Source organism: Thunnus albacares, chromosome 8 (assembly GCF_914725855.1).
Source record: "Thunnus albacares chromosome 8, fThuAlb1.1, whole genome shotgun sequence".
Lineage (NCBI taxonomy): Eukaryota > Metazoa > Chordata > Actinopteri > Scombriformes > Scombridae > Thunnus > Thunnus albacares.
The window spans coordinates 8,917,418-8,943,735 of record NC_058113.1 but is presented as its reverse complement, the minus strand read 5'-3'; the positions used below and the strand labels follow the sequence as shown (position 1 = coordinate 8,943,735).

The window sequence follows — 26,318 nt, the reverse complement described above, 5'->3', positions numbered from 1 at the left end:
TGTCAGTCCAATCAGCCCAGCTTCCAGAGTCTGATTGGGTCTGCCAGCCAGAGAGGCAGCCCTGATATTAGCTCTACGGCCAGCTGACAGCCAGCATAGAGAGCAGCTATACGACACACAACAACAAAGCCGGCACACTGAGGGGCCACACTTTGTCTGGGTGAGTGTAAAAGATAGCAGAAGAAATGTAAAATAGGAGAAAGTGGTTTTCAAGAGTGACCACATTGAAAGACATAACTCCCCACCTACTCTTCCTCACTCCTCTCTGCTTCAATATTTACTATGTTACATTCAGTGTTGGGAATGTTATTTTTGAAATGTAATAGGTTACAGATTACAAGTTACCCTGTTAAAAATGTAATAAGTCATGTAACTATTTTAATTACTTCAAAGTAACATCACTTATTACATTTGATCACTTTTCTAACAAATGTTGGGCAATAAGCTGAAAAGTCCTAAAAACAGGCAGTGTAAACCTAACTGTTAACCTCATTTACAGCACTGAAAGGTGATCTTGTCCGATGACGTGGTCGGCTGGTCGCAGGCTGGACAGGCTCAGGTTGCTTAGAGCAATGGGCATTGATTTGACTGGCAGACGAGAGGCAGTGCAAATTCAAACAAGAGAACCAATCAAAAACAACGCTCAAAATTTGAGTGTATACTGCCAGATGAATGCAGCCTGTCTAGACGTAGAGACAGCTCCTACCCTTGATGGTTTTGCACTCAAATTTGTCCTAACAGCTTTGCTTACCCATGTTGTCTGAAAATATTCCAAAAGAAGTCATTCCAGCACAGCGAAAAGATGCAAAGCAACAGCATAAATGTTCTACATTCTACATATATGCTTTTTACCGAAAAGAATATATTTGGATGTAACCCCTTTGTAATCACCAATATTTTTGATCAGTAACTAATTTAATTGCATATTTTTTCTCAGTAACTGTAATAAATTACAATTACATTCATTTTGTAATTTAACTACGTAACACCGTGACAAGTAACTAGTTATATAGTTATATACATAAAAGTACATTTTATCATCATAACAAACTAAACTATGTGTGCTAGAAAGCTTGCAGGACCACAAACAATCAATAGGCTTTATTGGTGCAGATTTTTTGGGCTTTAAAATGAAATGTTGCTCATGTGTGAATGTGCAAACGTGAAACATGAAAGCTCCATATATGCTTTCAAAAGAGGGATGATGTATCAGGGATTTGGGAATGGTCGAAGTGGATGATGGCCTGAAACAAGGAACTGAGTTTGGTTTGTGGAAATCATCTCTCGCAGGTATGGAGGAGACTGAAAGGCTTTAGAAAAGTTCTGCGGGAAATTTTCTCTAAGGTTTATGAGCCATAGCTGATGAGTAGATGACCCAAGTTAATTATTATTGAATTTGTTTTCCCTGCTCCACTGATACTTACCTCTATCCTGATGCAACAAAGACAGTGGTTACTCTCATGAAACTGAAGGATGTGGTTGTCAGAGAGAGAATCGTCTATTTTTTCACATGAAAATGTTGCACTCTGAACCCATCTATTTGCATGTGTCACTTCAGATCAAAATGTTATATGGATATTTTGTATGATAATGGGTCAAAGTGAAAAAATATGACAGCATTGCATGGTGTTTCCATGACATTTATATGTTTTTCTCCTTCAGACAATTTTTAAGTCCCTGGAAATGAGAGGCTGACATGACAGCAGAGCAGAATAGAAGGAATGAATGATAGTCAAGACAAATTACTCCAATCAAATGCATAATCTTGAAATTAGATGGTCAGGCATGTAATATAATATAACATAATTGCTTCAAGGTTTAGGAGCAGACTTGCCTTCTGTTCTGTCTTATAAAGAGACATGACATAAATCGTCATGATATAAAGATAAACCCCTTCTCTTGTCATGATTGAATAAAAAACAGATGAAACACAAGCCATCTGTAGCTTGTCACGCTGGAGTTCACCAATTTAACCGAAGCAATTGTTGTGTGCTCAGATGTGTGTTTTATGGATTAACAAGACTAATATATCCCTCTTATGTGTATTGGCAGGGAAAAATCTTTTCAGAATACACTTTTTCATCTTTTACTTCTCACCTACGATGCAACAGTGCAATAAGAAAAGAATGAAAACTACATGTCCGCTGCAAAGGTAGGCAAATATATACTTACAGTTTAAGTGTTTTTTGTTTACTTTCAATCAGATTAGGGTCCATGGAATGACATAATTTTAACAAAAGCATCAAAGACATGCTTTGAGGGGGCAAAATCAAAACAAACCCTTCACATACACTTACTAATTAACATGGACTAGGCAGGTGCAGCAATGAGCTGCTGGCCTCAGCTTATATTACTTTATATTAAACTTTATATTTATGTGAGACATCCAAGGTCGAAGGTGGTAACAATATAAGGTCATCAGGTTAACAATATAACATATAAATGTGAATGTTAATTTAAACCTGCAGTGCAGAAACATATAAATGAACATCCGCTACATTCAAACTCTTGCCAAATAACTTCACACAATGCTGATTAAGCCTATCACCACCATGTAAATCTCTCTGTATTTCACAGTATACAGAGGTTTTAAATCTGGTGGTGACCCTCTCGCGCTGTTCAGATGAATGCATACAGTGCATGCTCTATGGACTTCCGCCGGCTGAGCAGCTTACTTCCAGTTAGCCCTCTGCTAACTTGAACTGAGACATAATAATCTAATTGTGCAGCTCTTCTCGACTTTCCACATTATCAGACCGAATGGATGAAATGGGTGAAACGAATCATATTGTGGGGGTTGTGTGACGCTCAAAACAATGTATCCACCATGTTACAGCCGCAACAGTGGCGATGGAGCCTAAGACGTAAACAAGTGTTGATACTGTTTTTCTAATTACTCTCACTGCCAGAAGGTGGAGACAAAAGTCCCGCTCTCCAGCTTTAAATGTACTGTGAAGGTGAGGGTCAAAATATTTCCTGACTCATGCCAATCATGAACTAATAATGTATTTGCCAGTTTTTAGTTGGGTGAGGTAATTTTTTAGTTCTAAGTTCATACTAAATATAAAAGTCAATCATTAAGTTGTGATGATTCGAAATAACAATGCACGGTTTTACTTGAGGTTAGGGTTATGTTCCATTTACTAGCTGTGGCGATAAGAAGTTAATTAAAGCCCGTGTGTAGAATTTGAAAATGTTCAATTTTGGTGCCCCCTAGTGGTAAAAAGACAACATGGCACACAGTGATGCATGCCACCAAAAGAATATGATTGTGCTATAAGTTAATTTACAATATTTTCTGATTATTCTGAATGAAAATATAATTCTGGCAGCATTATGTTCCCCTCAAAACTTATTTGCTGTTGCAATTAGTTGTCATTTTTAGGAGACAGGGTCAGCTTGCACAATACTCCCACCTGCCACTGGTTGTTGCTGGGGAGACCAACTGAAGGGACAGGGCTACAATGCTACTGTCTGCAAGTCTGAGAGGTGGACTACTCTGTCTTTCAAGAAAAGCAGGCTCACCCTTCTTCTCCCATCCTGCCTTCATACTTGTTGCCAAACTTGGCTGTGAGGTGGATTGGGGCTATCAGTCACATCCATGTCTCCAATACTGAAGTGGGAGCCAGCCAGCCAGCCTTTTATCAAACCATGAGTTTCACCTTTGGTTTACCCGAGATTCTGACCTAATTCTGATTCTGTTGGAGGGAAGTACTGCAACCTACACTGCCTAGGCAACTCATACAATTTGGGCTACTAGACAATTTGGGCTAGGGGAAAATTGCTAACCTTTCATTCTTGTGCCTCTCTTATGTCAGGTGAACAATATAGTGATCAGCCAACAGTCATGCTGTTGGCAACACCTGAGCAAGACAGGTATTTTGCTCTTTTAACATGACAATGAAGAGGTCCCCACTGTGTAGAGTTGAGAAAGCAAGACACAAGAGGGAAAAGATTGATAGATCATCATATTCACCATTGGGCAACACTGCACTGTCATCCACAAGAGTGTCTAATGTAAGCATAAAGAAGTAGGCCTCAGAAGAGCTACTTGACTTTACACATCACCCAGCTAGATTTGAGGAAAAGAAATATCCCAACCCAACCAACAAACCAAGTTTGAATGAGTTTCAATGAATGAACAGTGGCAGCAATATATTTATTGCCAAGACATAAAAAATGTTGCTGGTGTAGTTCAAACATGGTGACAAGTGGGCTCAGGAAGAAGACTCATAGAAAGTGATGTTGTCTGATGTTGCTGAAAAAAAGGAGTTGAGGAGTGATTTTGACTCTTCCCTTTTGTACACAGAAGAGTTAATTTTTTGGTGTAGGTGAAATGTGAGCAAAAGTAGAGTTAATTGTACTCTGGATAGAGTCAAATCCCTTATATTTAACTCTGACATTTTTACTCTTAACTGCAAACCTGACTGTGACTCTTCAAGTATAAATTCACCCCAATGCTCTGTCATGAAAACTGCAGACTGTGTTTTAGACCGTGGTTTTAACTTTACATTGTTTGGTAAGTAAACTAGGTACTTTCTGTTAACGTTATGTTTTGATATTGATATTTCAATTCTGGCATCAGTGTGGTCTTTTTCAATAGGTAGCCACCATAACACTGTACCATTATGCCACCACACTTACTAGCCACCCGCACCAGTCATAACTTTGGTAGCTTATTCATGCATTTTTGATAGCTAAAACTTTACATTTGATGGCAAAGACCATAGCTATGATAAAAGTTTGAGAGACAGTTTTCCCTTTGAGCTGTTAACCAAGCTAAGTAAGCTAACACTAACTTAAGCAGCATTTCGTCTGTGGGCTGTTAGCATTAGGTTACATCTTAACATCTTCAGTCTTGGATGTCTTTTCTCATTTCCTTGACATACCTGGATTGGTAAGGATATGTATAGATTATTTCATAGTATTTTAAATATTTGAAAACTGAATCCTTCTAAATGCGAAGCACACTTAAAGGTGTACTATGCAGGAATCAGTTTGGTGTTTGTAAACACACAGCATTCAAAGTTGGCTCCTCCTCCCTGGCCCAATGAGAGAGAGAGAGAGAGAAAGAGAGAGAGAAAAAGAGAGATAGAGATAGAGAGAGAGAGAGATATATATATAGAGAGAGAGAGAGAGAGGTGGTCGAGCGAGCTACAGAGTGAATAAAGAGAGCTAAACTTTCCAAATGTTACTGGACTGAAATTCTAATGGTGAAGCAAGTCATTTCACAGGGGTTGCGTGATGCTGAAACAATTTATCTACCGTTTTACAGCCACAAAAGAAGGTTACGATCAGTAATGTACTGGCCATTGGGCATACTGGGACAAATCCCAGTGGGCTGGTGGACCATCAAAAGATACGTTTTTGGGCTGTCATTCGGGGTGTGTATGAGAGCATGCTGCATGCCTGTGTCAGGCAATCACAGCCGAGCGCCCACCTTTACTCTCACTGCCAGAAGGGGGAGACAAAAGTCCTGTACTCCAGCTTTAAGTAACCTGTCTATTAAGAGTGTGCCTGAATACAAATACGTTATTCAGCAAAGCACAAATAGTGGGTTTTTTACAAATATTTGTTCCATACAAATATTTTAAAAAAATATTCCTTTTCGGGAAGAAAAAAAAAAGTCAAATAGCACACAGGTCAGTTACATCACTATCTCAGTCTCTCTCCTCTGCTCCACTGTTACATCTATTAGCAGGTCTCAACAAGGGGAGTCACATCCACCTGCTGCATGACGCACATTTCCTTATTTAGACATAACTCCAGGATCCCTTCCCCAGAGATAAATCTGAGCTACTGACACACGCAAAGTGCTCCCAAGGGACTCTCCATAACCTGTTGTTCCCCTTCTCCTTTCCACAAAGTTAGGTTGTAAAAAATAGGCAATAAATGAAAAGTGCAGAGCAAGAATCACCTTTGAAGTTCCTCCCTACACGTTACATGGTGTGCTGTCTCTGTGTTATGGGTGTATAAATAGAAGAGGTCTGTCTGCAATGAGGCGATGAGTAAAGTCGTCTATGATTTCCAGCTCGACACCTGGTATGGGGACCTCCTTCATAAGGTAGTTTATTTATGAACGCTTACTGTAACACTTTAATTTTCTAAAATTAAAAGCATAGTAAAACCAAAAACAGGATTTTTAAGCCTCTTTCTCTTTTTTTCAAACACAAATACAAATACAAATATAGATAGAAATACAAATACTGGGCTCTCTGCACATCCCTACTGTGTATGGACATTGTATCTCTGTTCAAAGACTGACCAGGATTTTTCCATGTTTGGGAACGAAGTATCTGGAAAGTTTCTTACAAAGGCCTTCATATTTTAAGCACAAAGTCATCGTATAATGTCAGTCTTCCCTCAAATCTTTGTTTTGAGGAACTGTGGGCGGCTTTTGACCCCAAGGCTGAGAATTCAGTGTCCAAAATATGTCAGTTGTTTTAATGCAACAGTTAACTAAAACTAAATCAGAAGTCCTGAAAGTAAATGAATTCTTCTCAGTGGTCATTTGAATATTGACTGTGGCTTCAGAATTACTAAGAAGTTGAATTTACAACCATTTAAAACAGTTTTAACACAATCTTAATGATTTCAGCTTTCTGAGTAGTTATCACAGGGCTGATGTTGTTTTTAACTAAAGAGCAGCTGCAGTAAGCAAGAATTATTCATTTTTTCCAATGCTTTTTTTCTTTGTCTTAAATACCCTGTTTGTCTCCAAGGCTGGGATAGTGATATGTCAACTCTCCTGTTTCTGCTGCATCTCCTACATCAAAAGGTGATAAAAAACAGCCAAGATTAGCTCAGCACAGGCAGCCAACCATCTTGTACGATTTGTTGAGGTATATGCCATTAGCTTCTTGTGCTACCAAAATCATGATTTTTGTGTGCTGCAGTAAGAAGTGTGAAAGAATAAATGATGTTACTGCTCATATTTTATGTTATCTTTTATGCTTTTATGCTTATTCTTTTATGTTACGTATATATGTGTGTATATATATATATATATATATATGTGTGTGTGTGTGTGTGTGTGTGTGTGTGTGTGTGTGCATGTGTGTGTGTGTGTGTGTGTGTGTGTCATTCAAACTACAGGAAAGATCCAGCTTCACTACATTCCTGGAGAAAGTTGATTCAAGACAGCCCCTCTTCCTCTGCATTCATGAAAAAATCCAAACATTCTTCATTGTTGTGGACCAGAAAGCTATCCCATGCAACGCTCAGACATCATGTCTGCTTTTGATGGGCTATTCAAAGCTCACTATGGGCGTTTACCCCTTGGTGCAGTTCGTTTGGGCAGGTGTAAACACAGCAATCGCACTTGGGTGCAGACCAAAACAACCGCAACGAGACCTTGTTGAAGAGGTGGTTTTGGTAACAAACCAACTCTGGTACCGTTCATTTAAGGTACGAACGTGATTTGACCTAGATCCGACCCAACCGCAGGAAGCATTGCACATTTCCTTTTCTTCAGTTGCCCAAACAACTGAGCCAGATTATCCATATATCGCTCATCAGGTGAGTGCCCGGGGGCACCAGCCAATTTGCAGTGCTGGGGGACTCCAACATGAAAAAAATGAAAAACATAAATAGTTTTTGTGGTCAAAAATGGCACCATTTATACCATTTATAAAGGAATTGATTTAGCTTTTATTTATCATTATTCTTGTTAATATGAATGATAAGAATAAGAGAACAATTGAAAAGTAGCCGCTGCTGTGCAGCACAGCTGTAGCACCACGGAGACATGGAGAGAGAGAGACGCTGTTTATTTCAGTAATAATAGTAGTACACTTAATTGCTAATAGAAAATATGTTCAGACCATTTTACTAATCCCCCCTCCTGTGTGGAACAAGAACACCTGCTGCTGGAAACACCCTTATGTGCTACAAAGTTGAGGAGGAAAATCAAGTCCTTTATAAATGTTGTAGTAGCCTATCTGCTGTTTCTGAAAAAAGAAATTCTCCTTTCTCCGCCCTCCAACCCCACGAGATTTGGACAATGGACAGAGTGATGGCTCCCACATGGCTTTTGTTGATACATTTTAGTTCGCTCAAAATTTTTCCGTGTGAAACCAAACCGAACCAAAGGGAAAACTAAACAAAGTAGCAACTCATCTACTGATTCGGACCAAGGCAAACAAACTATAGGTGTGGAAATGCCCTATGTCTTAGCTTTTTCCAGTTTCTACACTTTCATTCAAACCACAGTGTACAACATCAATGCTGGAAACGCAAAGGAAAGCCCACAAGTCAAGGAGCTTAGAGCACAACTACCGCAAGAGCATTAAAATGCCACCAGTTCACAAAGGTCTGTGCATAGTTAAAAAAATGTTAAAACATGTTCACGTTTTGTTTGTAAAACGTACCACAAAAATTGTTCAGTTCTTTGTCACCATTTATAATTTCATCATGGTTTATATCCAGCCAAGCAGGTGCATTTGAAATGTGGAGAGCAAGGATGTCCTTCATCTTTTTGTACATACAATGGCTTCAGAAAGCACCTTAACACTGTACATAGGCATTACTATGAAGAACAGGTCGATACTAACCAGCACACAGAACTCGCTTGATAGAATGTGCGGATCAATTGTTGCACACTTACAAGCTTGTCTTTTTGAAAGCACTGTCCAAACAATAGTTTGTTAATGGAGAAAGTTTTCAATGATGTTCAAAGTCAAGCACGAGAAGCAGTTCTCCAAACGCTTTCTCCTGAAACTAAGGAATCAGACATTTCTAAAAAAAAAAATAGAGCACAGTTTAAATCAATCAGATAATTCTTTTTCAACATTTAACACGGAGACAAAGAGACAGAGAGAAAATATGATGAAAAATGGGAAATAATTGAGCCCAAAGAATTTGTCCTTGGTGTGAGATTGTTTAATGTAGATAGAACTACAGGTATCTATAGTCAGATTCCTGAATTTTTCAGTGTAACACACTGGGGCAGTTTCCGTCTGATAAATAAGGAAGAAATTCAGACTGTATATGCTGAGAATAATCCTGGACTTATTCTGCACTCCAGAGAGGTTCATATTGAACATTATTATGTACTAAGTGCAGATCTTGATCTAGCTGCCATTTATATCGTGTGTGCTCAATTTATTAAAATATTTTCATATCACTGACAATTATGCAGTTGATATAATGCACAGTTGATATAATTCATGATTTGGGTATCGTTGTATGTTTTTCAATACTTGATTAAAAATGGCTACATCTTTATGAACAGGCTGTCAGACAGGATACAGAGTTTTAATTATGGTTACATAGAACGTAAAAACAAACCAAGTGGGTTAAAAATGTATGAGAACAGCAAATATGTAGGTTTAAACACCATTCAGTCATTATGTGTTCTCCATAATACTCCACTTATCTTTGGTGATATGGGACAATAATCACTGGAACTTTGTGCTCCTTTTGTTACAGATTTTTTATATAGTGTCTGTCCCTATCCATACTGATGGCAAGATATATTACCTAAAACATTTGATCTGTGACCAGCAAAACATGTTCAAAACTTTGTTCGCTGGTAAAAAATTGATTCCCAAACATCGCTTATGAGTCACTATCCATGATGTACTAAAAAAAATTTGCCATCTTACCCATATGTGATGTATGCGATTTGAAGCAAAGCATTTCTTTTTAAAAGTCTGTAAAAATTTTCAAAAACCTTACAAAATCTCTAATAAAGCAACACCAACTTGCTTTTTACCATGAAAATGATTGTTTTAAGAGGTTTAAGGTTGGTCCTTTGAAGATAAAAACAACTGATAGCTTGGAAGGAGGAGAATTACAGTGCAGACATTTAGATGCATATTCAGATGTTTCAACTACAACTTGGGTCAGAAATTATAGCACTGAGTACCAGATTGATCTATTTATATGCACTGGAACATCCCATGACCTACCTGTGTTCAAGAAATCTGCAATATCATAATATATGAACAGCATGCTTTCATAATAGGTTGCACTGTTGACATATTGCACTTTGATGAACACTTTCATGCATACTGTACAGAGGAGCAGAATAATGAACATGCTGTGCATTGCATTGACCAGCTCACTTATTTTAGACCCTTTGATAAGCAAAAATACTCTAATAATGAGAGTGAGAGAACATACATTGTTCCATATTGTTATATGTTTTTGTTTAAAATGTTTATATTGTGTACGTTTTAAAATAAATGTGTTTTAACTGAGCATGACCTCTTTATTTTAGCAAACTTTGTTTTCCAAATAATTTTTAGTAATTCAGAAGAGTTATATTTACACCTTACAGTGTTAATATGGGGGTAACTCTTGTAAAGTTAACAAACGACCCCGTAAGAGAGTTAATGTCTAACACTACGAGTGTTAAATAAAAAAGAGTTAAATTAACTGTCAGTGTGATGTGGACCAATATAGACACTTCAAAAGTGTCAATTTTGACAGTGTGCATTTGGGTATGCTGATTTTGCTGTGTGGGGGCAGTCCTTGAAGGATTAAATAAATGTGTACACCAAACAAACATGCAAAATGTAAGTATGATAAATTGGTAAAATTGGCGTTGAGAGACTTCAGACAGAAGATTAAATTGATATCTCCATAAATAAACATGACAGTTTTTTGGTTAGTCAGTGTAACTGCCGAGTAACAGATTTCTCACATCTTCAACAGTTCACATCCAAACATCTTTTCTCTGTACTCTGTCTTTACTCTGAGACAATACGTAGGAGCGTTTGTCATTGGTTATCAGGGGGATGATATATAGTCTAGCCTGCAGAGAAACATGTGTTGTGCTTTAATCTAGAGTGCATAGGCCAGTATTCATGGCCAGCAGCTGGAGAAAATCACAGGAGACGAAGAGTCCACCGTGGAGAGAGGAGACATACTGCCTGCCTGCCTGGCAGATGCTGGTTCTTGTTATCAGCGCTCTCTTCACCTTATTTATGTGGTGACTTACAACCCAACACCCTCTTTTTTCCACTCACACACTGCTCCTTTACCCACGCAGACACATTTTCATATGAATAAATGTCTGTTTCATTACTCTCATTGGCCACAGAAATAGTACTTAATAGCACATTCTGGTATTTTACTAACACAAACAATCTCAGTTAGAGATTTCCTGACAAGACCTGTGAACTAGCAAAGGCTCAGAAAGAAGGTTTCAAATGAGAAGCCACATGCTCTTGTGGCAAAATTGAAGATGCCTCACTAAAACTTAGTTGAATTTACATCAATGGATACTGGCTTTTTTAGTTTTAAAAAGCTAACAGGACTGCCACTACAGGGCAAAAATAGACTTTATTAATAGAAAATGCAAGGAAACAATAGCTAATGATCTAAAGTGATGCTTTAAGCTAAATGCTAATGTCAGCATACTCACAAATTTTGCATGTAGCAGGTAATGTTTACGATACCATTTTAGTTTAGCTTGCAAGTATGCGAACACTTGCTAAATACACTAAACACAAAGTACATCTTAGGCTGATGGGAGTGTTATTAGTTTCTCAGGTATTTGGTAATAAAATTAAGTATTAATATTAATTAATTAAAGTTTTAACCTGATGACATTGCTCCTGTAGATTAAAAGTCAGGGGATCACCAAAATTATTACAATTAACCCAGTGAATTACATGGCAGTCCATCCAAAAGTCAAGATTAGTCACTCAAAACCAAACATGTTAACTTCATGGTGGCACTAGAGGAAAGAGCATTGGATTACCAAAATCAGTAGGATTTATTGTCTGGGGACCATTAATGTTTGTATTAAATTTCATTTTTGTAGAGATATTTAGGTCTGGAGCAAAATGGACCCACTGACATTGTGGCTAAAAAGACATCACTACTGCTGGCTACTAAGTGCAGTGCAGGAATATCACAGAAATTACTACATTTAGGCTATATACCATCCCTGATTGAGTGAAAATACTGTTTGTAAGAATGTTTTGGTTATTGTCATGTGTTCAGGAGCAATCCCTGCTTATATTGTAACTCAAATGAAGGGAGACTTGCAGTTATGCTGTACAGTTTCCTCAATTTTCAACAGCTCCTCGTCTCAGAAACAGGAAAACATCTGCACAAGCCTCTCATGTCTTCCCTGCCTCATAGCCTCATATTCGTTTCTCTTTTACACCCCAGTTTTACACTGCTGCTCTCTATTTGACAGGCCCCTACTGTGATATTTATGTCACATATTTAATATGGACATGGGAATGATTATCAAATCCATAGTTGCCAAGAGAGTCCGATCGGCCTTAAATAATGGATGAGCAAGGATGCGACTCAATTTGTGAGGCCGCACAGAAAGACAGGGCAAGTGCAGCCATCGACCCCTCCGCCCACCCCCATCGCTCTCTTCCTCTCCGGAATGTCATTATTCTGGTCGATCTTTTCTCCCCTCGCTTGACATCATTCAATGTAATCATCCTTCAATAAAAAACCTGCTTGTAATAAAAGGAACAACCCAGGTCAATACACAGAATATGGAGAAGGATGACCCTGTGCTGGGAGACAGCGTATAAATGGGCCTCTTTATCAAAGCGGATAGCCGTCTGGTGCCTTAACAGGAATTCGACCGTGGCTGGAGTTATCATTACTGTTACCTTTTGTATCATCAGTGTTTGTGCTCTGTGAATATGAGGAAGAATGATGGCTACATTAATGAATCAATGGGCTAATGAAGCAGCCATTGTGTTGGTTTATTGAAATACACTGACGTAAATTGAAGACTTCTGCAGCATCTCTTTGCGGAATGTTCCGCTGTCATATTACCTGATTCCACCCTGGCAAAAGAAGTAAGGATATGAAATTTATTAAAAAAACATAGTAACCTTCAACAATGATGTGACAGCTGCATGCGACACAGTTGAAGTGCAGGAGGAAAGAAAAGATTGAAAAGGAAACAAATGTCATACTCTTGCCGCATGCTGTTCTTCAACTACACACAAACTCATCTAAGGGACCAAAGAGCTCTGTCCGGGCTGAGGATATTTCGAGGGTCAAATTAGCTGACAGGGTAATTTTGTCAGGACGACATGCAGAGCTGCTGATTATCCCTGAGCTAGCATCATTTTTGTTTATCAAAAAATGTTAATTGCCTGTTTTTACGAGTAGGAAAAGATTTAAAGTTAATAGGAGAGACTAAATAAACACAATGCAATTGCATGAGGCTGTAGAAGATGGTAATTAATTTGTGGCCACCCCTGAGCTAATTAGCTAATATAAAGCCGGAAAAAAGAAGTTAATGAGGCTTAATGTAACTGATACACTGAAAAGTTTAGACTAATGAATTTATGAATGCATGAGGAAATCAACTTCCTGCTCGCTCCAACTGTGACGTTGTGACACCTCTCTGAGACAGGAGGCTTAGATGTTGTTCTCCAACTTGAGCACCTTGAATGTGCAATGTAAGAGTGTAGCACTATATAAAATTTCATAGCTCCGTTTGATTTGGTGTGTGAAAGCAGAATCAGAAGCACTGCCTCCATGCTGAGCGAGAGATGATGGACCATGGGAGGGCTCAAACCATCCCAGCAGTTACTTTGTTTTGTGAATCCTCAGGGTGCAGCTGGTTTGAGGATACAGGAGCTTGTATATTGGGAAGTCGGAGGAGATTAGTTTGCCCGGGGAAGAGGAGGTATGGAAAATAATAATCAGCTGCCAGCTTCCTGTCAGGAGGGTGCCCACGGTGAAGATTGTCCAGGGGGCTATGTCATAAGCAAATACCAGCATTTAAACTACACCTTTCATATCCTTCACTGGATCCTGAGTGATTGGGATGTCACTTCTTAGCATGTTCATACCTCTGATACATGTCTATCTCGCTCTTTTCACCTGTGATGTTCATTTTAAGAAACAGCTTATTATTTCACTTACTACTGTGATGACCGCAGAGGACATTACTTACACTCAAGAGGGTCACAATGGCATTTACTGTTGACACTATGGACTAAGGTTCATGGGTAATTTGAATGAAATTATAGGGCCGTGATGAATCCTGCTAGTGAGTGGGAGCCAGAGCGGCAAGGTAATCAGGTAATTGCAGCTTTCATAAATGTAATTTATCAGGAAGGCAAAGGCCAGCAGTGGTATCTGACTAGCTGGCACGCTTGCTGTCTCTTTAGACTGACCTGCAAAGCTTTCACGTGGTGACATGTGACTTTATGAGCTGTGGGGAAGCGTAATGGGCGATAAGGCAGAAATACCACCATCAAAGCTTCCCTGTCATATTACATAAATCAGCGCTCCAAATGGACATCTTCCCACACAGTTTGCTGTCTTGTTCATGGTTTACAGTAGGTAATTTGTCAATCAAACATTGATGGAGCAGCACTTTTGCTGTTAATGACATTAATATAATAGATTTACAAGGGTCACAGGCTATTGCAGTTACACAAATGGGGATCTAATGGATGAGCTGTTGTATCATGTGATCTATACAGTATGTAATGGGCACTGGAAGGGAGGATATTGTACTTCCTAGTTTTGTTACTCAGACAGAAATGTGGTGTCAGCAGTTACATATCCTTTTATTGAATGACTATGAAGTCCAAAACACAGTTTTATTCATGGTTGATATCAGTTATGTCAATGTTACATTTCTTCACCAAAAATTTGCAGACAATGTATACTTCAGATTGTTGTAAAAGACAACTGTGTGGTTACCGTTAAATTAAGATTTAGGTTAATACTTAATACAGTAGAATAGTAGTTTGACATTTTGGTAAATATGCTTGTTGGTAACTTTGCTGAGAGGTAGATGAGAAGTTCAGTGCCACTCTATCAGTCCATGAAATATGAAGCTAAAGCCAGCTGCCAATTAGCTGTTAGCTTAGCATTAGGACAGAAAACAGGTGGAAACAGCAAGTCTGGCTCAGTCCAAAGGTAAACAAATGCACCTACCAGCACCTCTAAAGCTCACTAATTAACACATTATATCTTGTTTGTTTATGCTGTACAAAAACAGAAGTTTAAAAATATCAAGTCAAGATGGGGGTTATGTGCTGGACTATTCATTGGCCGGGCACAATGACTTCCACTGGTTTACTGGTAACCTCACAGTGACGCCAAGATATAACATGTTACTTAATTAGCTATAGAAGTGAGGTAGACTTTTCTTTTTCCTTTTGACACAGCCTGTTTCCTGGTTTATGTTAATCTACTGCTGGCTGTAGCTTCATATGTAGAGTGAAAATATGAGAGTGGTATTAATAGTCTCATCTAACTCTAAAAATATCTAAGTTTGGCTCAAAAAAGGCTATAAATGCATGTGCATTAGAGACATAATTTAACAGTATTTGACATGTATACCATTCAGCATGCTAGTTCAATGTCAGACTAACATAGTGTGTCATATACTTCAGGTAATACAACAGAAATCATGTTACTTTCACTTTGTGTTCACAAAGCTCAAATTTCTATTTTTTCTCAATTTTGCACTCATTTAATATGCTTACCCAGCTCTAGAATCCAACTTTGCTATTGCAAATACAATACAGTGCATCTACCCTGTTTCAAATTAAGAAATTATGGATTCAGCTAGTCTTCTCATATTATTTATTGTGTTGGAGAAATGCAAAGGCAATCTCAAGCAGAGTGCTCTTTGATGAACAAACATCGCCGTCGACTCAGCTCAGCTCAGATCTATATGAAACACCGGTATCCAACCTGTTGAGAGACATGTCGAAAGCTCAGTCACAACAATTTGTCACCTAATTTGAAACTCTACAAATACATTCAAGTCTGATTTTCACATAGCCAGACTGACAAGAAGGTACATGTCATCAAGACAAGAGAAGGACAAAACAGAACAAAATGAATAGAATATCTTAGTGTGCTGGTGTAATTACCCCCGTTTCATCCTCAGTAATAGGCTTTGGTGGACAGTCAAAGCATGGAGAGACACAGGAGAGAGACGACAAAGGCTTTTTATATAGGTCAAATACTCATTTCATAAAAGCCTCCTGCAGAAAACTGAAACATGATAGGTCAAATACAGGTCTAAATGCCTTTTCCAGTTTTCCTATTTTCCCATTTCAACATATCCGTCTGGTGTCCGTGCTCTCTCGCCTCTGTAATGGAAAACTATTGCAGAAGCATTTCTCCGTCAGCCAGGGTCAAGAGGTCATCACTGATGTCACTCTCAAAGTAACCAGTGGCAAATAGGTCCTGACATGTAGTCTCCAGTGAGAGAATGAGACTGGACAGCTCCTCTGGCTTTCCGACTGATAAGCCATAGAAAAGAATATGTGAGGGTTGGAGCATCACAGCTACTGCTCCTGCCTTTTGAAAGACTAATACCAGCTGCTGAATTAAGGCTCAAATAACAGTTGGGTGATCTGGAGGAGAGTCTGCTTTTATCTTTCTTTTTTACCTCCAACAATGCAGAGTCTGGCTATTTTTTAGTTTGTTTATGACTGAAAAGCAGTTTTTTTTTTTCTTCCATTTTTGTGGTCAGCCTGCTTATTTATTTAACATAAAATGACATCAAAAATGTCATTTCACCTCTCAGATTTCCTTTTTACTACATGCAAGTGACACTCTTTTTTTCCTCCGCCTCCTGTCTTCCTCCCATCTTTGTCTCAAGTGTTAGAGCGAAACAAATTCCTCTTGTTCACTGTCAGATGCATGTCGTGTAGTGTGTGATTTGCTATGCACATCTCAGTCTAGTGCAGATTTCTACGCCTGTTTGTTCTGTACAGGCGTGCAGTGCTTCGCCATGCAGCGTGACCGCTCACTCTCCACCCTGGCTTCCCATCTTCACTCTCATCTAGTCTCTTGTCAGTGAGGAATATATTCTGGGAATTACATAAATCACAAAAAGGAAACATTGCAAGAGTAACATTATAAAACCTCACTCCTCATATCTACCTGATATTTCAATGAGAGCTTTTTTTTTTCTCCATCACCCCTTTCCCATGTCTATCTCGCTTCTTCTTCCTGTCTCTGTCTGACTCTCCACTCCACTAGTCTGAGAAAGGATGACTGAATGAGCAGGAGACTGGCGTTTTCTGATAGAGTTACACCCCACAAATGGAGTCAATCAAGGGTCGGGTGAAAAAATTCATTTTCTGACAGAGGTGTCAGCAAGATTGTCAGGCCTCCATGACAACAAATCCATAGCACTAAAAAGAAAAAAAAAAAAAAAAAAAGAGTTGGGGGGTGGGTGGGAGAGAAGAAAAAGCGCAGAGAGTTAAGGAGAACCGAGAACCCTGACAAAGTGTAAAACAGGAATCCTCGGAGTCAATCAGAGCACTTACCTTTCAGCTGTCCATAACACTATTTCATACCAATTATTACCCCCACTGAGCAGGTGACAGGCTTGTGTGTCGACGGCAGCGCCACACAAACTCTCGGTAATCCCGAAATGACGGATTGGGAGGGAAGCCTTGCAGTGATTTGTGACAAAGTAACTGAACATAGACTTCTGTACTTAGAAACGTGAGAGCAGTTTGTCTTCATGCTTATGGTAACACTCTCCACTTTGATTTGATGCATGGGTTTTAGTCCGCCTCACCAATATACTCCCTCGGCTTACTGCGGGCATCACCATTCAAGTTCTAAATTGAAAAATTGCTCTAGGGTGTCCATTTGGTGTTTACTGTATATTAATCAATAATAGTGATGTTTTTGTTTATGGGAAATATGTTTTTATATCAGCATAATTAATAGTAGCATCATTGATCTTTGCTTTGTGGCTTCTTTTAGTCCTTTGTTTTGTTGCACTTTTATTCTCATGCATTAAACTTCTCCAGCATTGTTTCTGCAGAGCTGAAGGAGGCATATTCACAGACAGACCATAAAGATTGTCGCTTTTGTTTGACTGTTACCCATAAAACTCCAAACCCCTCTGCTTGTAATTTTTTTTTTTTCAGCCAAGCCCTTAAGCTTCCCGCCTGTTATATTTCCTCCACATCAATATGTCACCTAGTTCCGCTACGGCAGGATGTCAACTTAATGCAATAGGGTTAAGAAAACATGGTCTTTGCCGCTGACTGATGGCCTGTCACCGCTCGCACAAAAAAGTTTAGAAATTTGATCCACCTGTCATCTCGCCTGTGATTATGAATCTCTTCCTCTAGCAGCTCCGAGGCCCATTCAGATGCAGTCTAGCTTGGCCTCGCTCAACATTAGTTACATGGATGAGAGAGCAAACTTCAAATCACTCCAAGTGAGTGAGAGAGAGAGAGAGAAAGAATCCAGCTCATCTTAGTGTAAACAATTGGGCCCAGTGGTGAGCCCACCAAAATAGACACCACTGTGGAGAGACGGTCTTTCTTTTTTGAGAAAATCTTGTAATCTGATTTCACTTATAGGAGTCATACAGCACAAATTGAAGTATCTGGATGATTCTTTAAAAAAAAAAAAACTCTCCTTACCTTAATCATTTTAAAACCCAATGAGGACAAATTTAACAAATTATAACACAAACTAAAATTTTAGCATCTTTACCTTTTGCCTCTCCTACCTTTGTGTTTTCCTCTTTTCATCTCCTGAAGACGAGTGGGCAAACACAAAAAGAGAATACGTGTTTCTTTATCTCTAACCTCACGGTGAACTACAGATGACCTTCTGAGTCAACTGCATTAGCTTTGGGGTGGTCAGACTAAAGAGTATGTGTGTGTGTGTGTGTGTGTGTGTGTGTGTGCTGGGGGGTGCAAGAAGAGAGAGAGAGAGAATGGAGAGAGGGGATTTTTCATGCTCTCCATTACAGTTGTTTAGGTTAGAGGGGTTAACTCAATGAGGCTAAGTAAATTTGAACTGTGAATCACAGCAGCAGACTTGCGCATTCACTTATGCACAATTGCAAATGTACGACCCAGAGGTAATCACATTACCTTATTTGCTGATGAAAAGAAGACCTTTATTCATACATTTCACCCACCTACATTCTCCAAGCTGTAAGTCTGGATTCAAACTTTGCAGCCTTGCAGTCTCGAACCAATTTATCTGACCTGTTTTTGTTTTTTTTTCTTTCAAACTGGTAAGTAGAAGAAGCATTGTTTCCAGTTCTCCACGCAGCGATTTCTTAGAATGAGCCCCCTTTTTTCTTTTCCCAGATAGAGCCTGAGACTGATTTATTATAGATTTTCAGTGTTTTGATTGTTTTGCTGAGAAGCAGGATGGGAAGATGGGACTTCCAGCTGCTCTGGATGCTTGGGAGTCCTGGGAGTCCTGGCCCGGCTGCCCTCCCGGCTGGCCCAGCCAAGTGGGCATGCGCTGTTATGGTCCGCGGCGGGGGGTTGATGGGGCTGCAGAGGCTGGGCCAGAGAGGCCACAGATGCCTTAAATGACTTGGCATGATGGGATAGCGAACGGTTAGGAGCACGGCTAGCAAGTAAATCAAAACAGTTTTTTCCAGTGATATTTGATCGGGTGTCGGGATGTTGTCAAAATCTAGAAAAGAGAAGAAGAAAAAAAAACAACTGAATATACACAGACATGGCGTAAGGGTCACACTTGACTGAATAACTGCTGTCAGTTCCAAATACATAATAAGTTCATGTCATTTTTACTTTTTTACTTTTCATATAAGCTTGTCAAATAAAAGATGATGGTTTTGTTCCTGTACCTTCACACTTTCTCCTTAATGTGAAATTTAAGTTTTTAGTTGTGCCATAGAGCAAAATATGTGTATTTTAGAATTGGAAACTCTGACTTATACAAACATATTTTTTCCATGTGAGATAAAGGTTTGTATAAGATTAAAATGATTACTTTCTTTAATAAATGAGCATCTGGTCATTTTTTGGTATGCCTAATTAAGCTGGTGTTGAGAGAAAAATGATCCTTTTCTCATTTAACTGGACCTTTTCCCTTCACACCTTTGAACCGGGATGAACCCAGTTAGTCTTGGCTGGCTGTCTCAAACAAAGACGACACAGGAAGGACTTCCAACCTGCACTTGAATCAAGCACCCATGATACCAGACCAACAGAAGGGCCCCCATTAGATAGTAATTCATGTGGAAGCTGTGGGACCCCAATATCATTATCAAGCAACAGACCTGCCAGCTTTTTCGCCATGCCACAGTCTGTTGCGATTCACATTCTTTGACTTTGTCAAGTTTCAGATGGAAACAAATGTGTAATTTTTGTGTTGGGAGAGGATTTGCTTGGTCTTTGCAAGTTAACGTGTTTAAAATGTAAAATACTGTTTATTCCTCATTAACAATACATGTTATAAATGCAAAACGGACCCTATATGAAAAAAGATCCCACCAGAATATCATCTTCAAGTTATTTTAGGAGTCATTTATTTTCCTGATCCTTAACATCCTAATCATGGCCTTTTTGAAGTGCAACACTGGTCCATGAAGTTTTGTGGTGATCATTTTAAACCACAATCAATCCCACTTGCTCCCATTTAGCTCATAATAGTTGAAATTACACATGTGGTATTAATACATTTTTTTACAAGCAGACAGTCAGTCTGAAAAAGTGAATTGACTCTTCTCTTTCATGCTGCAACATACAACTGGATCATAGTTACACCTGTGAATGGTATGTATTCACATCTTGTACATTCACAAATAAATGTTCAGTTAAAAAAACAGTTCATCAGTACACATACCAGTACAGACTAACTCACAAACATAAAGCTTTCTTTTTGATTTTCTGCATGCTCCTCCAATTACAAACACTCTCCTGTGACAGCGCTCAAGCACAGCCGCTCACACTGTGAAATGCAGGAAAAAATGTAGGTGATCAGGTGGGACCCGGGGAGAGAGAGAGAGAGAGAGAGAGAAAAAAAGCCAAACTAGTCCCTTTAACTTTTTAAAGACTTTTCAGCATTTGTTCTGCACACTTACCTACGCAAACTCCAAGGGGCCACAGTGACTGGGGTCCCATTTCAGGCCCAGCGTGTAGCCGGAGAGCTCCTCAGCTGTAAAATGAGAGCGCCGGAGCGCAGTGTGAAAATGGATTAGCCTCGCTGAGATAAGGGGAGCCCTCAGCGAGCCATGCACGCCTTCGATGGGGAAAAAGAACTGCTGTACAAATTGTTTTTGGTACATTAAGTACCTGTTACTTTATTTCACAGATGGAAAACAATAACACAGGCTCCGGGGTTGGAACCACTGCTGCATTGAGGAATGTGAGAGGTTTGGCCCACCTAGTGCCCTCAGAGTTTGCCCCTTTTTTCTTAATATGCAAAGTGATTTTTGTGAGGACTTTTGATTGAAAGAATTCAACAGATTGACAAACATAACATATGATGATAAATGACAAAGTGCCACGTTGGCAGCCAACAGGCTACTGAGGGAAATCATACAGAATATCCATGTTAATAAAAAATAAAATAAAAAAAGGCTGAATGTTCCCACTCAGCAAACAGGGCAGGGATTTTTCATTAATAGGCCCGCTGCTGCACCAGGGCCCCCCAAATTAAATGAGTGTGTCAGATCCTGGATGATTTATACATTTGGACTGATCTAACAGCTCTGTGGAACAGCTATGACACCCTGACAAGGCAACAATGGATATGAAAAATGAGCCAATACCACAGCACTAAATCTGAGACTTTCAAAGCCAAATGCACGCATAGAATCGAAACCTCTAACATACTCGCAAGTATAATGAAAATAAAGTGGGGAAAAAAAATCCCCATAAGATTCTCTGCACAATTTTAGCTAAATCATTCAGTGTTTATATGAATGGAGTGATGGAGACAAATTGGTCCGAGTGGAGTGTGGCAGTACTTTGCCTTTCTGATGTCTTTCTGTGGCTGCGCGGAGAGCACATCACTTTACAGCTAAATGAGATATCAGGCCTATTGCTGAGCTTTGACTCAATAGGAAAATGTCAAATCAAGTTAGAGCCAAGGTGCTTTTCAAAATGCCTCAATTCTCCTTCTGTTTCTATCAATTTTAAAATACGTATGTAATTTATTGTTTCTTTTTTTTCCTCTTTTCTTTCTGTTAGCTTTACTCCAAAAAATAAAATGCTGTATGCAGCTCAGTAGCAGCAGAAACTGAAGTCAACCTTTCTCCAGTGAGCATAGCAGTGGCAAAAGCTGTGTTTATAATTATGTTGTGTGGAAGGCTAGTGGCCTTACTCACTTGTTAGATGAAGTGATAAAAACCAACATGATGGACTAAAGCATTTTTGCTTTTCTTAGTATTGTCCTTTTACCCTCTCATTCTCTGTCTGATGAAAAACTGCACTTGGTGTTCCTCAGAGCTCAGCAGATTTAGAGGAAACAATTACCAGTCCGGTGATCTCTGCTTCTCCAGTCCCACCGATAAACACCCTGCGCCCTGAGGTATGGTCAGAAAATGATACAGTTTTAAATGGGTTAAATTTCATTGTTTCCTTCACACCCTCCTCTCATCCCCCCGCCCCACCCACCACCCCCTCACCCCTCTTTCTCTCCCTCTGAGGTTTTATTTCACAAAAGTGTGCACACATTTTTTTTCTGTCGATGGGGGCAAAAAACGAGAGAAACAATAAAGAATATGAAAAGCCCATCTTCACAGAACATTAGACATCGCAAAACAACCCAAAGCTATGATCGGATATATCAAAACTGACAAGTAAAAGTTGATTGCTGAGTGTCTATTGATTGAGCCATATTTCACTGGAAGAGCACAGCCTCATAGTTGTCTTCACTGTGCACCAAACCTGCTGCAGAGCTGCGTTTAATGGAGATGGTCAAGTAAATACACAGAAACAGCCGGTATACTACAGTTGATAACTTTATTATTAGGTAGATATACACTCACCAGCCACTTCATTAGGTACACCTGTGCAATCTAATGCAATCCAATCCAACAGCTCTGCCATAAATTCTACTTTTACAGAGCTTATATGTTTCCAGTTTTTGTTGACATTGTCAGAAAGGTGATAATTCTACTTTATGTTTATTATTGTGGTCATAGTGGGTGGTGGTGGTGTACTGGAGTGCATTATATTGAAAGGTGTTCCTAATATTTTGGTCCCCTCTTGTATGTTAATGGAGCGGAACCCCATTCAATATAATGCACCCCAGGTACACCACCACCACCCACTACGACCTCAATAATAAACATAAAGTAGAATTATCACCTTTCTGACCATGTCAACAAAAACTGAAACTGTATAAGCTTTGTAAATGTAGAATTTATGATAGAGCTGTTGGATTGGATTGCATTACAACAGCACATGTGTACCTAATGAAGTAGCCAGTGAGTGTATAATATAACAAGTAACATTAGGTGGATGTTTTACAGCTCACAATTTTTTACAGTATCATACAGTAAATGTATACATTTTTTGGTGTAGGTGAAGAGGAGCTAAATGCTGTTGCTAATGTGTTTATGGATTTCCACACTTGCATTTTTTCATGCAACAGTGTTTGACCACTATGGGTTTTTGAAGGTTGGCAAACTTTTGTGCCATTATTAAGCATCATAAAATTTGACCAAATTTAATATTTGGTTAATTTTCAACACAGAAAAAAGTGTTTCCAAAGGAGCTTTACTTGTGTTGAAAGTTTCTGAAATAGCACCCAAATCATTAGGTGCTGAAGCTATAGGATAGATGACTTAATTGCATTACTGAATATAAATACATTATGTTACACTGTTAAATACACTCACAAACAGGCAAATAACAGTTCATATCAGTTACATTTCATTGTGGCTTACAAGATATATATTTAACAGCTCTTGTATACACATTTCCTGATTTTTCACAATCAATCAACATAACAGCAGTTTATGTAAAAGACATTTTTTTATTGTGTCAGTGCAAATAGAGCCACAAATTCAGTGCAGAAATTCCACAAACACATCAGTTTGGCCATATTTCACAACAAAGGACATGACTATGAATGAACCAGTGTCATAGCATTTCAGGAAGGAAGAAAAAGGGTAACTAGTGAGCAATTTCAAACAGCTGAAGAGGAAATGGGTCAAACTGAGAGTAAAATGAATGTTTAAGATGTGTCAGACATTGCTTTAAACCAGTTCATAGAATGTCAGTTAATAGCTAATATGACTGTACCGGATACTACAAAGCCAAAACTACAAAAAGCACCAAATGCTGAAATAAATGCAAATGCTTTTGAGTATTACCATATTATTATAACTTGCAGATCCTTTAAAGGTATAGTTCGACATTTTGGGAAATACATTTTTTAGTTTTACATTTTTTTTAATCTAAGTTAAATGGGAATATTGATACTGCTGTCATGTCTGTACCTGTAATATGTAGCTACTGCCAGCGGCTAGTTAGCTAAGGTTAGCACAAAGACTGGAAACAGAAACAGCTAGCCTGACTCTGTCCAAAGGTAACAAAATATACCGATCAATATCTTTAAAGTTCACTAATAAACATTTTAGATCATGTTTGTTTATTCTGTGAAAAAAAGTATAGAAAGACAAATTGAGCCTGCTAGCAGTGGCTTCATATTTAGCATACAGAGTGGTATAAATCTTTTCATTAGTTCATTTCAGTTTGATAAGGCTCAAAAATAATAAATAAATAACTTGAAAATTTACTTTTGATAATTTTGTAAGATATTTGTATTAGTTTTCAGGTAAAGAGAATGACACAGATAATGAAGTACAAATTGAAGCTACTGTTGTGGAGCTGAAAAGCAATGATAATTATATTAATGGTAAAAGCAAAGTTAAGGCATGACAAAGGTTAAGAGACTTGGAAGATGAGAACAGGCAGAAATGTGCCTTCTATATGTTTTCTAGGCTCTGTTTGATCATGTGACATTTAGTTATGACAGGCACGCAGTGATATGATCATCTGTAATTTATATCTTTATCCCCCGCAAGTGAGAGAAAGGGACGGGGAAAAGAAGGGGATGAAAAATAGGAGAGATGCTGACACTGAGTGAACCACTTGAGCTGTAGAGAAGTGTACCGAACGCAGCACAGCCCAGGAGTGATTGAATGATCCCATTCTGGGCTTTTTGTTAGACAATAGGCAGCGATGTATGAAGATTGATACACAAGTGCTTGACTCGGTTTGCTGGATCATCAAACAGATTGATATTATACTCCAGCCAAGGATGAAGACAAAGTAAGTGTTATCATACTCAATACGGGGCTTGTCAGAGGCGGGAAATCATCCCGTGTCACTAGTTATGGGAGCATTTCGCAGACTGTCATGAGAATTTATCTGGGAGATGTGGCGCTCTATGGCAGTCTGCAGCTGACGGTGGAGGCCCCGGCTGTACCGTAAAGATCTTAGCCAAAGATTGAATTACAACATCGTGCTTTGGACTACATTTATTTCACTACTATCATGTTTGTCCCCACAGACACTGTAAATCCCCAGTCTTCTTATCAAGCAGCCATTTATTGTTGCACAAATAACATTATTCATGGTGATATCATTATTTAGATAACATACACATTACAGCAAATGATTTGTTTATCTGTTGTACTACAAGGGCTTCCTACATTACCCCTGAGGTTTCTTCAGACTCCTCATTATTACTGAGCCCTGGTAGCAATGTGTACAAAGTGAGGGGAATAATGGATTGATATTGCTGGTGTTTGGTAGTTCTTTTAAGAGTGCTACATGTAGCTTTTTAACAAGAGTTAATTATTACTGCATTAAACAGGAAACAGTGGTATACAGTAATTTCCTATTGCTCAATAACTGAGGGCCTCTGCTCTGATTTCTATATTCAGCAGGTTGGATTTGGTTTGTAATCCTCCAGAGCAAACACTGCTCAAGAGTTTCCAGTAATGCCAGCTTGCAGAATTCGTGTAAGACATGATGAAAGTGAGAAACACTTCAAATGTGTTGCATTTTCCAATAAACCAAAGAGAAAACACTGTGCAAAACTTTGCAAGAGGAAGCAAATGCGGTTTCACTTTGAGAAACCAGACTACTGGTATACCATAGAGGTCTCATTTCTTTCTCAAATTAATTATATTGGACAGCTTTCATATAAATGTTTAATAGTTAAGCATGTAGAATCTTATAAAGGGCGACATCAGTATTGTCAGTACTGTCGTTAGATTAGGCACTTCAATCATCTCTCACTTCATCTCTTTGCTAATCAGATGAATTTATGGCCTGCACATGTTTCTTCGAGGTGGAGTTTCTTTAGATGTAAAATAGTCCCTCGCCTTTTAAAGTTCCATAAAACTGGTGTAGTAAAATCAGGAACAGTCATTTCCTATGAAATGGTCTTTATTCACTGTTAAACTGTACAACAAAAAAAAAAACTGTTGCAAGTTATTTTCAGTTTTCTTTTTTCCCCTTAATTTACATGTGACAAACATGATACCTGTTGTTCCTTATTGAAAATGTTATGTTCCAGCATGAGTAGTAGTTTTTACTATCAGGTGCAGTAAATTCATCTCCTTAGCTGGAGCTCATAGG

General features: G+C 38.8%; 1 long non-coding RNA gene across 1 annotated transcript; it reads left to right on the top strand.

Annotated features, from left to right (window-relative positions):
- The first annotated feature begins 2,882 nt into the window (after positions 1 to 2,882).
- LOC122987755 lies at positions 2,883 to 25,507 on the top strand. The gene is made up of 5 exons (XR_006404586.1): positions 2,883 to 2,951; positions 14,536 to 14,546; positions 23,180 to 23,185; positions 25,083 to 25,085; positions 25,498 to 25,507. It is a non-coding gene; the product is annotated as an uncharacterized LOC122987755 (long non-coding RNA).
- The last annotated feature ends 811 nt before the right edge of the window (positions 25,508 to 26,318 follow it).